We start from the raw sequence: 16,003 nt of genomic DNA on the forward strand, positions 1-16,003 counted from the left end.
GTTGCCATGTGGCCAAAATTGTCACATGCTTAGTTAGCTGCAGAGAAGTCAAATACCATTTTCAATCTGCAGTAAGGAAAAACATCCGTTATGTAAAAGCCTAATAGTCTTGTAAGGCCAATGTATATTGCTTTATATATTACTACACAATGTATAGTAACTAACACATTTTTTCATGAAACATGATGTGATATTTCCAATTAAACCAAAAAATGAAGCTAGTTTAAGAAGTTTTTGAAACCAAAAAGAAAAAAGAAAAACCCAGTGTGAGTGCACCAATACAGTGAATAAATATTTTTTTCCTTTCTTCCTCTCATTTGTTAATATAACTTAAAAATAATTTCTATCTTCAAACTGGGGGCCTACATTAAACTCGGGAATATAACACAACAGACAATTCTCTCTTCTCTCTTTCTATCTGATTTTGTAGCTACACACACATAAATGTATTTCCAGGCACAATAAAATGAAACACAAGAAGCAAGCTGATCTCTTTAAAAAATCCAAATTCTAAGTTAAAAATTTGATCTGCTTCCAAAGTATACTACTGAAAAGGGGAGATTTTTTGTTTTTGTTTTGTTTTGTTTTGTTTCTGTATAGGGAACTTTCAGGATATTACTTAAATATTGAATAGAACTCAATATTCTTCCATTGTGAATCTGATCATGCTGGATTGAGGCATTTGGTAAAATTTTGTGTCTGTGCCACCACTAACTGGATTTGCCAAACCTTCACTAGTCCATCCTAGACTATACTTAGGTGAAGAAACTCTGCAGCTATAATGGGGTAGTCCTTTGTTTTGGTAAAAGTAAAATGAGACGAAACTTTTCCCTTGTAAAATGAGTTCATTAACACTTACATGCAATGCCTTGCTTCTGAACTGTGGTTTCTAAGTAAAAACCCTTGATAGGACAGGACAGTAAAGGTAGCAATGGAGGGTGCTACTTAAAGGCTTTACTTTGTAGTATTTTAAGTACTATAGTTGATCTGCTTAACTTTACAGAAAAGGACATTCTAACCCCAACTGTTTAAGAGATTTTGCCTACAGCCTCATCCACAGTAAACCCAACAAATCTAGGTAAGAAATCAACTCTTTTTACTTCACAATTCAAGGTTCTCTTACTATGGTAGTACAATGATGCAGAAAAACAAACTAAAATTTGTCATTGTCAAAAATGGAGCTCTCTCCTGAAGAGGTTAAGAAATTTGTGATGCAGAAGAAAACCTTGAATGTGTCAGGCATCAGGAATTATGGTCCTAGGGAGCTTCTCTGGCCCCGGTGTGCCTTCCCAGCCCAGTCTTCTATCAACTGCTCTTCCTCTCCTCTCCATGGGTATTTCTTATTTCTTTTTTGTTTGTTTGTTTTTGTTTTTTAGATTTTATTTATTTATTTTTAGAGAGGGAAGGGAGGGAGAAAAAGAAAGAGAGAGAGAAACATCAATGTGCGGTTGCTGGGGGCCATGACCTGCAACCCAGGCACGAGCCCTGACTGGGAATCGAACCTGCAATGCTTTGGTTTGCAGCCTGCACTCAATCCACTGAGATATGCCAGCCAGGGCACGGTATTTCTTATTTCTTTATGTACTCACACATGGTACAATAGTCATGTGTTTGTAAGCCTATTTTCTCCACTAGCTATTGAGTTCACTGAAAAGTTTAAAAAAGAAGTTGGTAAATGAATAATTGTTTAAAAAAGAAGTTGTAAATGAATAATGAATAAAAGAAAATGTATATATATATATATATAATTTTATTTTTTCTATTTCAAAACAAAGTTGGTAATGCCAGCATTGTAAGACTGATGTGAAGTCTCAGTATTATGCTATAACGTATAGTAGTAGGTGCCTCACATCAGGCACTTAACCTTGTGCAGTCACATGTTAGTAGCTCAATAACATTTATTGAATGCCTGTTCTTTCTTCTGGAGCTGTCAAAAAGTGTTATAATCCTTCCACATGCTAATGATTGTACTTTTAGTATCCATTGATTAAGAAGAGATAAATGGTTGGATGTATTTTCAGGTGCCTGACTTTGCAACTCTACCATCACCCAAGGATCCCTAACCCACAGGTTGGAAACCTTGTGGATTTTAGATTGTTCCAATACCCAGAACAAAGTCTGATCAGAGTTATTACATGAGAGTTATTACAATGCAGCAAAATATCCCAAACACAAGCAAAGCGCAAAGGTCTGAGAGCAAGAGGAGGAGAGAGAAGAGAAGAAAAATACCGGAGGTCCTCCTACTGTAAAAAATCCCTACTAATCCATGGGTTATTGACAGCCTGCAGCTATTTCACTGCCTTCTATTCATTTCACCAGAAAGGTGCCCACTGCTCCTAGGCAGCATGAGAGAGATCATACATACACACAGCAGCTTCAAGAGGCTACACACACAAAAAAAGAAGACGATTTCTGATTATGCTTCTTATAAGCCTGAAGAATCCCATCAGATTTCTTGCACTCCTCCCTCCACCCCTTTAAAAAATATGTTTAACCTATTTTATTAGTTGGGACTGTTCTACTTTCAAGTGATAAAGATCCAAAATGAATAGTTTAACAAATGAAAAAAAAATGAAGGTAGGCATAAAGGATTCACTGGCTGAATAAAAAGTGCAAGGGTAGGGGAGGTTTGGGCAAGGCTGGATCTAGGAACTCAAAAAAAAAAAGTCACCAAGACTCGGTTTCTGCCTACCTCTGGTTTTCTCCAAAGTAGGAATTACTGTGATCCAGGCTGTCCTCTCACAATGCGTGGATTGAAGGTTAACTGAAGTTCTATATAATAACCACTGCAGAAAGTGAGGTTCTTTCTCCCAGTGGTCCCTACAGAGTCCCATAATTATCCCATAATCAGGTTTACATAGGCTATGTCCGATCCATTTGGGAGGATGACATAAACTGAATGTACAGGCATGGGTTACATGTGGAAACCCTGGTCAAATCAATAGTCAGTATAGCCAGGTAATAGCCAGGGTTGAACACTGGGCATGGAGCATGTCCCTTGCACCTGCGTATGGACTAGAGAGCTGTGCTAATAATACAGTGGCCACATGTTCCTCAAAACGTGGGAGTCTGCATTGCAGTCAAAAGGTAGGTCTGATTCAGATGCCCATTGTGTCAAATGCATACCAAATTTCAAAACTGTAATATGAAAGAAGAAATGTAAGATACCTTATTAATAATTTTATATTTATATGTTAAAATGGTGATGTTTTAGATATGCTGAGTTAAGTAAATAAATATATGTTTTTTAAAGATTTTATTTATTATTTTTAGAGAGGGAAGGGAGGGATAAATAGAGAGAGAGAGAAACATCAATGTGTGGTTGCTGGGGGCTGTGGCCTGCAACCCAGGCAGGTACCCTGACTGGGAATCAAACCTGTGACACTTTGGTTCGCAGCCCGTGCTCAATCCACTGAGCTACGCCAGCCAGGGCAAATATATTAAATGTTTTAATGTGGTTGTTAGAAAATCTAAATCACATACTTTGCTTACACTGTATTTCTGTGAAACAGAAAGATTTTAAGATTTTAAACAAGGAGCCCTGCCTGGTGTAGCTCAGTGGATTGAGCATGGGCTGCAGATCTAAGGGTTGCCAGTTCAATTCCAAGTTAGGGTACATGCCTGGGTTGTGGGCCTGGTCCCCAGTGAGCGCCATGTGAGAGGCAACCACACATTAATGTTTCTCTCCCTCTCTTTCTCCCTCCCTTCTCCTCTCTCTGAAACTAAGTAGATAAAATTAAAAAAAAAAAGATTTTAAAGAAGAAAATGATGTATTTATGCTGTGTGTTGGTGGGAGCATAAGATGCCAGTATATTCAAAGCATATTAAAAAGATGCTTTGAATATACTGGCATCTTAAACAATAAATGATAAATACACTGGAGAACATCAGGTCCATGAACAATGGGAAATAAAAATGTTAAATAAAGACCAAGTTCATTCACTCAGTCATTCCTGTCTTCCTGTGTGTCAAGGTCAGTATTAAGTCTTAGGACTTCAGGACCAAACAGAAAAAAGAGATTTGTCCTCCATAAGCCTACAGGCCAGGGAAGAAAACAGATAGATATTTAATAAATTAAAAATTTAAATGCAAAATAATGTTGTAAGTAATATGATAGACTCCAGCATACGTGGTTTGTCCTGATTTAATCAATTATTTAATCAAGTGATTTTTTTTGTTTATTCAGTCCATAGTTTCCATTGTCTCTACAGCATGCCAAGTTCTTTCAGACCAGGAACACTGCATGAATATGTCACATGCAAACAATTGCACTTGTTTCAAGGCTCTCTTCTTACATATCGGTCACTGTTTCTTCATCTATTGTGTCCTCTCACCAGAAGCAGATTAACCCAGTGAAACCTAAGAGGTTTGGGTCCAGTACTGCCAATGTTCTTTACCAACCCCCTTATCTAGTGAAAGTTTTTAACCCCTCTGTGCCTCATTTCCCAACAGCTCGAGAAACGAGACCCTGAGTGACTCTCTGAACAGAAACACACACGCACATACACATCTTTACTTGCAATCTGGCTTATTATTGTTAATCATCTGAAAATACCAAATGCTTATAAACTCTCCAATGCTTACAACTTACCGTAATTGTACTCCCAATATAACTATTTTCAATCACTTGGAGAGTTCTGCATACTAGCAATTGGGTTCCCTCTAAACATCCTCAAGAATGTTTATTTGAAAAGATGTCCTTGTTTTCTTGCAGGATTAACTCATGGTCACTGCACAGAGAGATGGTTTGGAAAGATGGCAGGCGGTTTTTGATAGTTCCTCAGAGGCTGCATTGTTCAATGAATATACCCACAGAAAAATGAAATGTATTCTAGCCCACACACGCTAGAGACATTTTTCAAACACCTAGATTGGAGAAGATACACATTACAAATAATGTAACTGTTGGAAAGAGTGAAGAAATCACAAACTCGCTTGGATAAACACTATTAAATGCATATTTAACCAGCGGATTGCAACAGTTCCCCTCTGGCACTCACTGACAAGCCCCACTCCAGCTGTAAATTAGGTTGCAAAACTTCCTTGTCAGAAAACTCACCCTGTTAGGAGGATTCAGCCCTGGCTTTGAATCCGCAAGGACAGAAAAATCAATGTGACAGAAAAGCAGTTGCTTGTGTCAGGCCTAAACCAAGGAAAGAAAGGGCTTGAAATTACTCATGATTTAGGGCTGCTGGTAAAACAGTGCAAAGGCCCACTCCTCTGGGGCCTCGGAGAAAAGGCCCCAGGAGCCTGGAGGCCTGGGCATGTGCTCCCTGCAGATACTGCCCTTCTGTTGTAAACAGCATTCAGGGGTCTCTGGGGGAGGAGAGCGCATTGTTGATCTTGTGTAAACAGATAAAATGCATAAAAATCTACAAGATTTTGGCTGAAGCAATCATGTGCGGTGTCTCTCCATGTATGGAGTGAAGATAAATGAAAATTTCATGTTTTCTCCTAGAACCTATAAACTGAGCTCAATAAGCTGGGAGGATTTCATTTTACACATTACACTTCAACCCCCCACAAAAGCAAAAGGCTGGCATGAGCCTCTTATTTGGAGTGAGTTGGAACACCACCTCTTGGAGACACTTTTTTTCATTGCTCCCCTCCTTGGGACAAGGAGAACATGTAAATGAGGGAAAGTAAATTTTTGCATGGCTTATGCTTAGGGGCTACGACTTTAAAGCTGTCACAAAACACCTACTAAGGTGATTGCTAACTGCCATCTTTAGGTGGCACCAGTGAGGCAGTAAACCCCTGAAAGTCAGGGGTGAGCTCTGCCTCAGCTGTCCATCGCTGTCAGCCAAGCCAGGCCACCTCGGTTAGGAGATGTCTGCCTCCATGACCATTTAGGAAGTTGAGTCTTTTTATTAGAGGGAAGGACATCCTGGTCAGCTGACTTCAGACTGACTCTGTTTCTGTGCCAGGCACCATACCTTCATAGCTCAACAAGTACAAATCAGCCCTGGCCAAATTAGGACAACTGTTCTCCTCCCTAATGACCTGCTGACAGTGCTGGTGGGCAAGCCTGGGATTCCGGGGCTGGGCAGCAGGGTGGAGGCATGTTCAGAGGTAGAACACAACCTAAGCTTTAGCCCTTTTGGTTAACTTTGGTATGAGGGGCCAAGCCAATAAACTAGATCCACTTATTTTTACAGTCATTGCTGACAAGCAGGACCAGGATTTCCCCGGGCTTTAAAAAAATCACTGGCCTTGACTGTGTCAGGTTTTTTGTTTGTTTGTTTTGGTTTTGGTCACAATGATACAACAGTTGTCCCTCAGTTCCTTCCTCAGCAAATGGAGAGACATCCAACAAAGACCCAACAGCTTCTGACCCCATTTTCTAAAAATGTTCCTTTGGTGTCGTTTTATAGTGTCATCTCTGTCATCACAAAAAAAATCCTGAGGCCCAAGAAGTCCCCGCAAGCAAGTCCCACCACACAGGAGAACGACGTGGACTGTGTTCCTGCTCACTGGAGTGTATGGCAGAAACCACAGAGCGAATGTGATCGGTGCACGGAAACAACAGATACAAACACCAGATCATTAGACAACCGAAAATATAAGCATCTGCCAAACACTGAGTTGTTGAAATGAATAACCATGGTTATTATAAGGTGTTTTTCATTAGTAAAGTTTGAAGTTTAACCCAGGATGAAGAGAAGAAAAGGCCACACAGATGAGCTGTTCCATGCCTTCAGTGGCCCCGCAGCTGCGTCAGAAACGCGGCCAGCTCACTAGCGCGTGGCTTCATTCGCAGTCAGCACTTTTAGGCAGTGCAGTGTGTCGAGCAGCTTTGAAAAACAAAACCATGCCATTTTTGTGTGAAAAGGAGTGCACAGCCCTTCGGAAAGTCTTCTTTGAAGACTAAAAACAGTCTCATATGTACAAGGGAAAGGACTAGGACAGCTGGTGGGCACGCCCTCTCTGGAGAGTTTATAAATAGGATATACCTTTTTACCTGTTTTGTGTGGCTTTCTCCGAAAGCAGGTAGTAGGCAAAGGAATCCTTTCAAAAACCTTTAGACCTCTCATTCATGGGTTATTTTCCTCTGGTCATTCCCTCTACTTCTTGCCTTTTTCCCATCTTGCAGTCAACACTCTTGAGGCAAGAACAATCGCAGAGAATGAAGCAAACATACCTCAGGATTTCTGATAGAATGGTAACCAAAGAACAGTTAATAAGTATTTGATACTTTCTGTATTCCAAGAGCTATTTAGTACTGTATTTGAATTTTCAAAATGAGGTTAAAAAAGTGTTGCAATATTCCTGTCTAGACCAAATCAACAGCCAAGTTTATAAAGAACTTTCATGTGCCAAGTCCTATGCTTAGCATTTTACATGAATGATCTTACTCAATATTACAACCCTGTGGAGTAGGCATTTTATTATTCCCATTTTAGAGATGAGAAAAGAGCCCTAAAATTATTATCTTGCACAAACTAGCAGAACTAGGACATGTTGGAGCTAATATTAGTATATTTGTTTCTTATGGCAGCTGTAACAAATTATAACAAACACAAATTCATTCTTTTACAGTTCTGGACTCTGAAATCAGCCTCTGTGTGCCAAAATCAAAGGGCCAGCAGGGCCAGTGTCTTCCGGAGGCCCTGGGGGAGAACCTGCTTCTTTACCTTTTCCGGGACGGATGCTGTCTTCGCCCCTTGGCTCGTGGCCCTGCGTCACGTCACCTTTCCTCACCCTGTTTCATAGCACATCACCTTCGATACCTTCTCAAAACTGTGAGCAACAAAACGGCAATAAATACAAATCTATCAACAATTGAATCTAAAACACAGACTAAGCAAACAAGAACAGAGACAGAATCATGGATACAGGGAGTGTTTGGATGGTTGCCAGATGGGAGGGGATGTGGGGTAATGGGTGAAGAGGTGGGGAGATTAAGAAGTACAAAGAGGTAGTTACAGAATAGCCATGGGGTGCAAAGTTCAGTATAGGAAATGGAGTAGCCAAAGAACTTACATGCATGACCCATGGACATGAACTGTGGTGTGCGGGATGGCCTGAAGGTGCTGAATGGATGGAAGGGTGCAAAGGGGAAAGACTGGGACAACTGTAGTAGCATAATCAATAAAATAGAATTTAAAAAACTAATATAAAATAAAAAATTTCCTTCTGACTCCCTTTTATGAGCACACTTGTAATTACATTTAGTCCTGCCTGGGTAATCCAGGATAATCTCCCCAACTCAAGATGCTTAATTTAATTACATCTGCAAACTCCCTTTTGCCATAGAAGGTAGCATTCATAGATTCCAGGGATTAGGGCCTAGGATGCCTGGGAGCCATTATTCAGCCTACCACAATTAGCATCTAAAATAGCTCCCACTCATTTAGGCAGTATTGTTGTCTTCTTTTAGATGAGTAATTCTCACCAAGTTGAATAACCAATTTTCAGCAAGTCGGTGGGTAGCCCATGCAAATTAAAGAGGTTAAATTAAGTCATTGTATGGATGGTAGCATGATACGGTGGTAAGAGACCTGGACTTGCAGTCAGGAAAGAGAGTTTTTAAAATTAACTAGATGTGCACGCTTGGACCACATCCTGTGTGTTTTGGAATCAGAGATAGCAAAGAGATCTCAACATGTGGTCTATCTCTGGCCAAGAGCAGTGGAGAAGTACTCCACAGAATTCTTCAGGTTTCTTGGGAAATATTGAACCAAAATAATTAGTGCCCACCTTACTTAATCTCTATAGTTCCTTTTAACTCTGGCTTTATATGATCAATGACTATATTACTTATCACTTGCTCCATTACAAATTATCCTAAAATTTAGTTGCTTAGAGTAACAAACCCTTATTATCTCAAAATTTCTATGGGTCTGGAATACGGGAGTGACTTGGCTGGCGGCTCTGACTCAGAATCCTCCTGAGGGTTCAGACAGGACATCAGGAGGGTCTGTAGGCCTCTGAAGACCTGGCTGAGGCTGGGGAGTCTGCCTGCAACACGGCTGGCTCACAGGAGGCCTCAGGTCCTTGCTACATGGGGCACTGCCTAGGTTACTTCAGTGTCATTACCACATGGTGAGTGGCTTCCGCCAGAGCAAATAATCTGAGAGAGAGCAAGACAGATGCCATAAAGTACTTTATGGCCTAGGCTTGGAGGGGACATACCGGGGTCCATTGGTCACTCAGACCCACCTTGATCTAGTGTGGAAAGGAGGGGACTACCCCAGGGCATGGATACTAGGAGCAAGGCTGAAGCCACCTTAGTAGCTTGACAACCGATGTGGTCTAGTGCTTCCACAGCAGGACTGTCAGGCTGGTGTCTGTCTAGAGGCCTCATCAGCATGAGGAAATGCTTACTTCATAATAATATGTGACAGTTGAATGGCTTTGTGGCTTTCAAGAAGGGTGTTAACATTACACAACTAACACTTTTAAGAAGATAGCTTTGGTGGCAGAACAGAAGATGAACTCATGTGGCTTCTACTGCCTCCCAAGCGCCCCGGACTATAACACTGCACAAACTTCAGGCTTGGCCTGGAACCCCCACATGGGTCCCCATTCCCTTCTGTCCATGAGTTCTATCTGATTATTGTGATATTTGCATCGTTTCATGAACAAGTCAGACAAGTTCTCTCCAGAGCATGCCTTGAATATCCTTCCCAGCTCAAATGCCACACTCTCCACAAAGTTTTCCCCAAGTTCTGAGAGAGAGCAAGTTGCTTGTTACAGTGTTTCCATACCACTTACAGTTACAGTATTTATGATACTAATGTGTTTCTCTCCCCAAATATTCTATCTGTCCCTTGAGGGCAGAGACAAAGACCTCACATTATGGTTAGGATACCAAAGCAATCAATAGTCATTTTTTTTTTAATTTAATGAATAGATTTATTTCAGTAAGCCTTATTTCCAGTATACTTAATGAACACCAACAAAGTGACGAGCATGCTGCTCAGTCCTAAGTCACACAGTAGTGATCTGTATGGTTAGGTCTCTGTCCCCGGGGTGCAAGGAGAGGGTGCTCAGATTGTGGTTTTGCTAATGACTGTGGTCTTGTTCCCTCTCTTCCCCAAAGCATTTTTATTTTCCTACCCCCTTTTTGCCTCTTTCTAATCCCCCCACCCCAACTCTACTCTAAGCATGCATTCCACATGTGGAACTGGGTAGTCTCTGACAGATACGACCCAACACTCGGTGACTCAAGTGGGCCAAGTGCAGATCCAGATTACAATCTCCATGCCATCTGCACGGCCACGTACACCTGAAAATCTGTTCCCGTTCCCCAACCACTACTTAGAAAATATCAAAGAATAAAATAAGGACTCCTATGTCTATATGGCTCAAATTTTTTAGCTTTCTCTGTCTTCAATGTCTCAAGTGAGTCAAATGTTCAGAATTTTATTTTTTAAATGCTAGTTAGAGTAGTGTCTGTTCTGTTAGTGGAGATATTATAACTACCTGGAATATATACTGAATGACAGTAGAAAATTTTATCTCTTCTTTCCCATCGATAGTCATGGTTTCTAGAGTATTGTCTGGCACATTTTGTGCTCACTAAACATTTGTTAAGTGCATTCCTTGAAGCTATAATTTCTTTTTATGCTAAACTTAGAAATGACATGTTCTCTTTTCCATTGCAAATGGCTATGTGGCCTCAATCAAGTCATTTAGTTTAGACCTGAGTTTTTTTTCTCTCTATAAAACAAGGACATCAATAGTTGCCTCTCTTGCACAGAGATGTTTTATTATAGAAAATGCATGCAAAGCATATAGTTCAGTGTCTTTGTAGACTATAAACAGAATAAATTGTTTGCTGCTGAGTCCAGACTCCATCTGATAGTTTTTTCTCTAAATAAGTAGGGTTGAAAAATGTTTGTATTTGATTATCCATAATACATAAAGTAGTGACAAAGAGAAGGCAGATCTAAGAGGACTTGTATATAATGCTATGGACTTTGGAAAATGTCTGTACAGGTTATAAAAAGCCAATGAATAATTTTAAGCCAATAAACTAAAACAAGCAAAACAAAACTGGACTTTATCAAAATTTAAAATGTCTTTACCTCATCAACACTAAAAACCATTGCACTGCATTTCTGAAAGTAAAAAGGCAAGCCGCAGACCAGAAGAAAATACTCACTAATCATGTGTTTGATGGAACAGTGGTACATACCCGAAATACACAAAGAACACTTACAGCTCAATGGTAAGGAGACAGACAAACATCCCAAGTTAAAAATGGGCAAAAGACTTTAAGTCACGTCACCAAAGAAGATATAAAAATGGTGGAATAAGCACATGAAAAGATATTAAATATCCCTGTCATTAGGAAAGTGTGCATTAAAACCACAATGACATGCCACTCTGCCTCTACCTGACTTGCTGTAATCAGAAAGGCAGGCAATACTAAGCACTGGCGAATATGTGGATAAGTGGGAATCCTCATAATTTGTTTGTGGGACATCATATTGTAGTTCCTTTGGAAAATGTTTGGTAGTTTCTTAAAAAGTTAAACATAAACTTGCTATATAGCAAAGCAACTCAACTCTTAGAATTCTATGTGAAGGAAATGAAAACACATGTCCAGGCAAAGACATCCAGGTGAATGTTCATAACAGTATTTACTCATAATGGTCAAAAACTGGAAACGATTTAAATGCTTATCAACCAGTAAATGGACTTTTAAAATGCAGCACTTCCATAAAATGGACTATTATTCAGCAATAAAAGGATGCATGCTTGAAATATTTTAATAAAGCAAATTTATAAAGAGAAAATGCAAATCAGTGGTTGCTGCACCCTGGAGGTGGGAGCAGGAGGCTGTAAGCAGGCAGAGGGACCTTTGGGGTAATGGGAATGTTTCAAAACTGAAATATGGTTGCACTGCTGTATAAAGTTATTAAAGACCTTTGAATTGTATACTTATAATGGACGAGTGTTATAGAATATGAATTATACTCCAATAAAGCTGTTTTTTAAAATTAATTGCATTACTTAGAAGGTATCTTGTCATAAACAAAGTAAGCAAGAGGTCTTAATTTTATAAAGATGTCCTCAGGATTTAAAAACTCTGACCTATTTTTTAGTTCCTTTTCATTTGGTCCCAATCAAGGTAACAGAAAGTCAATTTAGTTAGACTCCCTTAAACAAGTACACATCTTAAATGTGGAGACAAAAACAAAAAAAAAGTGAGTCAGCTCTCACATGACCCAAACTTGTTAGCCCATCTCTAAAAGTGAGTTGTGAAGGCAGTTTTTCTCTCACTTATGAAAATGTTTGAGGAAGAACTATGTGCTTGGTTTAGCATAATTGACCACAATAATTATAGTGCATGTGAATTTATGTTGTATTTATAAGACTGCTCGATTTAGTAGTGGGGGCTGGGGAGAGTCAATGCTTGAAATCTAAGTCTCTAATCCACAAAAAGTCATGCTTTTTTTTATTATGGCCCAAACTTGCAATTATGGGTTGTAGAAGTATTTGTGCTTGTTCAGATGTTCCATAACCATGAATTTGGAGATGTCCATTTTCTAAGTAAATCCAGTACAGAGGAAAAGTGTCAAATTTTCAAATCTGAGGGCTGCATCTGCTTTTGTGGTTCACTATATATCAAGTCACGGGATAAAGACAGGTCCACCTTTTCAGAGAGACCAAGTCTGTCCAGAAGTTATTCAGGAAGGAGGTATAATTCAGGTTCTTGAAGGAAACAAAAAGTCGCCCTTGTGATTTGGATTTCACCACTAAATCATGAGTGTTGGTCCCAGAGCAGCTGTGAGGTGACATGAGTCACCTATTTGATTTCCAACTACTAATAATGACATAAGGGTCCCAAGTGTTTCCAAAGAACAGAAAAATCACACCTCCTAAGTAAGCAACTGCTGCCTAAACTGTTAATTTTGTCACATAGTCTAAATCAGTCAGACACGAAGGCTGTTATTGCAACTCAGAGTAGGACCACAGCTGTCAGGTCCTAATATGAAGGCATTTACTCTGCTGGCCATCATCTGGACATTACAGTATCAAAGTTAAAAAGACCAGCTTTCGGGCTTGATACCCTACAGCCATTTTGAGACAAGATCATTTCAATTAAGCTTATTTGCTAGATTATTATGGTAAAAACAGATAGTCCTTACATAAACAGCTTACTCTATGCCAAACATTTTATATTGTTTCTTTTTTCCAAGTAGACAAAGAGCATAAAGAAAAGAGGCATACTTGGTTAAGTAGATTACCTCCTCTAGATTACCCAGTAGCTTTGCCTTGTATCTGTGGTAATGTAGGAAAAGGAGAATTCTGCTCCCTCAATCAGTGCTGAGAAGAGCCATAAGAGCATCAAAGCCCATCATTTTGGATCCTTTTCCTCCAACCCAGAACCACAATTAAGCAACTAAAGAAGCTTGGCTCACATTTCAGATGGCAAAACTCCAAACCCATAGAACGTCTGTCAGAACCTAAGTTCAGTTACTATCTCATCCCATCTGCAATCAAGTAAAGTCAGTTTTTATTGGCATCTTGACATTCAGACCTGCGTGTGACCCCAAGCCAGTCACTGCGCAGGGCGTGGATCAGAGGCACCTGGCTGAGCCAGGCTTTGCTTTGCAGATCTTAACTCTTAGCACTGTCACCTCCTCTCCTGTGAGGGTTCGAGATATTGTATCTACACTGACCTCTGGGAGCAGCTCTGCCACTGACCTAGAGTCCATCTGCTTGAATATTCACTTCTTCACACTTTTGACATGTTGTCACAGCATGCATTTCTAATGCTTTCCCGATGTATTTGGACCTCTGACCTCTCAGCTCTTCTAGTCTCTCAGAGCTCTACATCCCTATGCCATTTCCCAGACTCTCATGCCTGGCACTTACCCAGTGACCGCATTCTCTGTGGCTGTCACTGGACCTAGCCCAGTCATGCCGTGGTGAAAGAGGAACCACTGTCACTGCTATGACGTGTGGAGTTGTCACATTGCACCATGGGCCTCCATGTGGCCAGCTGTAACTGTAGTCTAAATTCCTAGTCCCATTTCATAATTTAACAAACATTTCTTAAGCACCTCCTCTCTGCCCAGTATTCTGTGAAAATTACTACCTACACCCAACTCTTCCAATCCATACAACTCCCATCCCAAGATCTCTCTGGTTGCAAACTGGACCTGAGGAGAAGTCAGGAACAAGGGAAAGAGCTGACCCTGAGTGCTTTACTCTCTGCCGCATGGATGAACCCAAAGTTTTCTCCAATTTGTGAATCTTGGTCATGATAATAACATCCTTTGAAGTCATTTTCCTTGAAATGTTACTAGGAGTCATTTCCCATCCTCCTCACAGGGATTTTGTGTGAATTAATGCTGCCTCTGGAGTACTTCAAAGGAAGTATAAATCCACAAGGCGTATCAGAGTCTTTCCCATGACGTTTATTTCCAAAGCATCTAGACCAACACTGTCCAACAGAAACAGAATATAAGCTACATATGCAATTTTTAATTTTCTAGTAGCACCATTTAACAAAGTAAGAAGGTAACATAAATTTTAACGTTATATTTTTGTTTAATCCTTTCTATCCAAAATATTATCATTTCAACTGTCTATAAAACCCCGTGTGTTTTTATACTTACAGTTCACCTCAGTTCAGATGAGCCACATTTCAGCTCAGCAGCCACGTGTCTAGTGGCTACCGCACTGGACAGCCCTGGTCTAAGTGTTCAGTGAGTAAAGGTCATCCAGAACTAAGCTGAAAATGTAGAATACTTCTTTTAAGTTGTTAAGCTTTTGTAATTGATGGAAGTGTGTCCAACGGCTTACTTTAAGGTAAGCTGTAGAACTCAAATAATATTTTTGATTTGTCAAAGCTTACAAAATTACAAAATTTATGAACTTGCTCCAATGACTTGCTTAGATCTTGTCTAAATGTGAAAAGCTTTCCATCACATATCTAGCTAGAAGAGTTTAAGATCTCACAGCTAATTAGGTAAGGATTTTGATACTAGACCATTCTGCCTTTTGAACTGAGCTCTCTCAAATTCACCAAAGTGATATATGATGAGAATCTTCATATCAGCATCAGAAAATAAGTTAACAAGGCTAGTCAAGTTAGACTCCCTACTTTGCATATCTTGTGGTATATCTGGTGGCACTGTGCCCTTGGCAAAGGTCAGAGACACAGACATGGAGCCTGAAGGACTAGTCTACAATCTCGTGATAATTAACTTTGCAGTCATAAAGTTCCTGACCCTGAAAAGAGACACCTCCCTCCATTGAGAAAGAATATCTAGTCCCTTCCTGTGTGAGAATATTTTGCTTCATGTAAACAAACTAAGGAGTTGAAAAATGAAGTGCCAAACGCCTTTGCAGGGGTAAACAACCAGATCAGTTAGGATATGATTTTCCTGGAATGTGTTGTGAATTCCACAGGCAGGCACACACTCGTCAAAGAGCAGGCTGTCATTCCAACAGACATATCTGGAAGATTCAGCTAGATAAGTTCAGGCATTAAATGCCCCAAACCCAAACCTCCATTTACATTTTTCATGTTTTTAAATATATTGAGGTATTTTCTGAATTTTAAGAAAAAAGCAATCTTATAGCAAGTATTTGTTTCAAAGAACATTTTTCTGAATACCAATAGAACCGACTTTATTTAGTTGCTTCACTGAATATTACAATCACTTTCTACTATCTCTGACGCCTTATCTTGTTTTTTGTTTTTCCTTTTATAACAACAAAGCCCAACATGTTGACTAAAGACAGAAAAGTTTCCCAGACTACTTGAGTACATTAGCACAACAGCAGTAGGTTATGGGTGACGAAACTGCTAAACACTCAGCCAGGTAAAAATATATTCCTTGTTCCTGGCATTTCTATCTAAAAGGGCTTCTCATTAATGTTTGAGCTTCTTGAAGGACTGGGAACAGGGTGAGGTTAGTGAGGCATTTACCTCTGGTACAACATTTAAGAAGGTGCCAAAAACTTAATAAAAAATAGTATTTTAATATTAATTTTAAAAAGCAAAATGCATATAAAAGGCAAGCCTAGGATGAAC

This window comes from Phyllostomus discolor, chromosome 4 (assembly GCF_004126475.2).
Source record: "Phyllostomus discolor isolate MPI-MPIP mPhyDis1 chromosome 4, mPhyDis1.pri.v3, whole genome shotgun sequence".
In the NCBI taxonomy this organism is placed as follows: Eukaryota; Metazoa; Chordata; class Mammalia; order Chiroptera; family Phyllostomidae; genus Phyllostomus; species Phyllostomus discolor.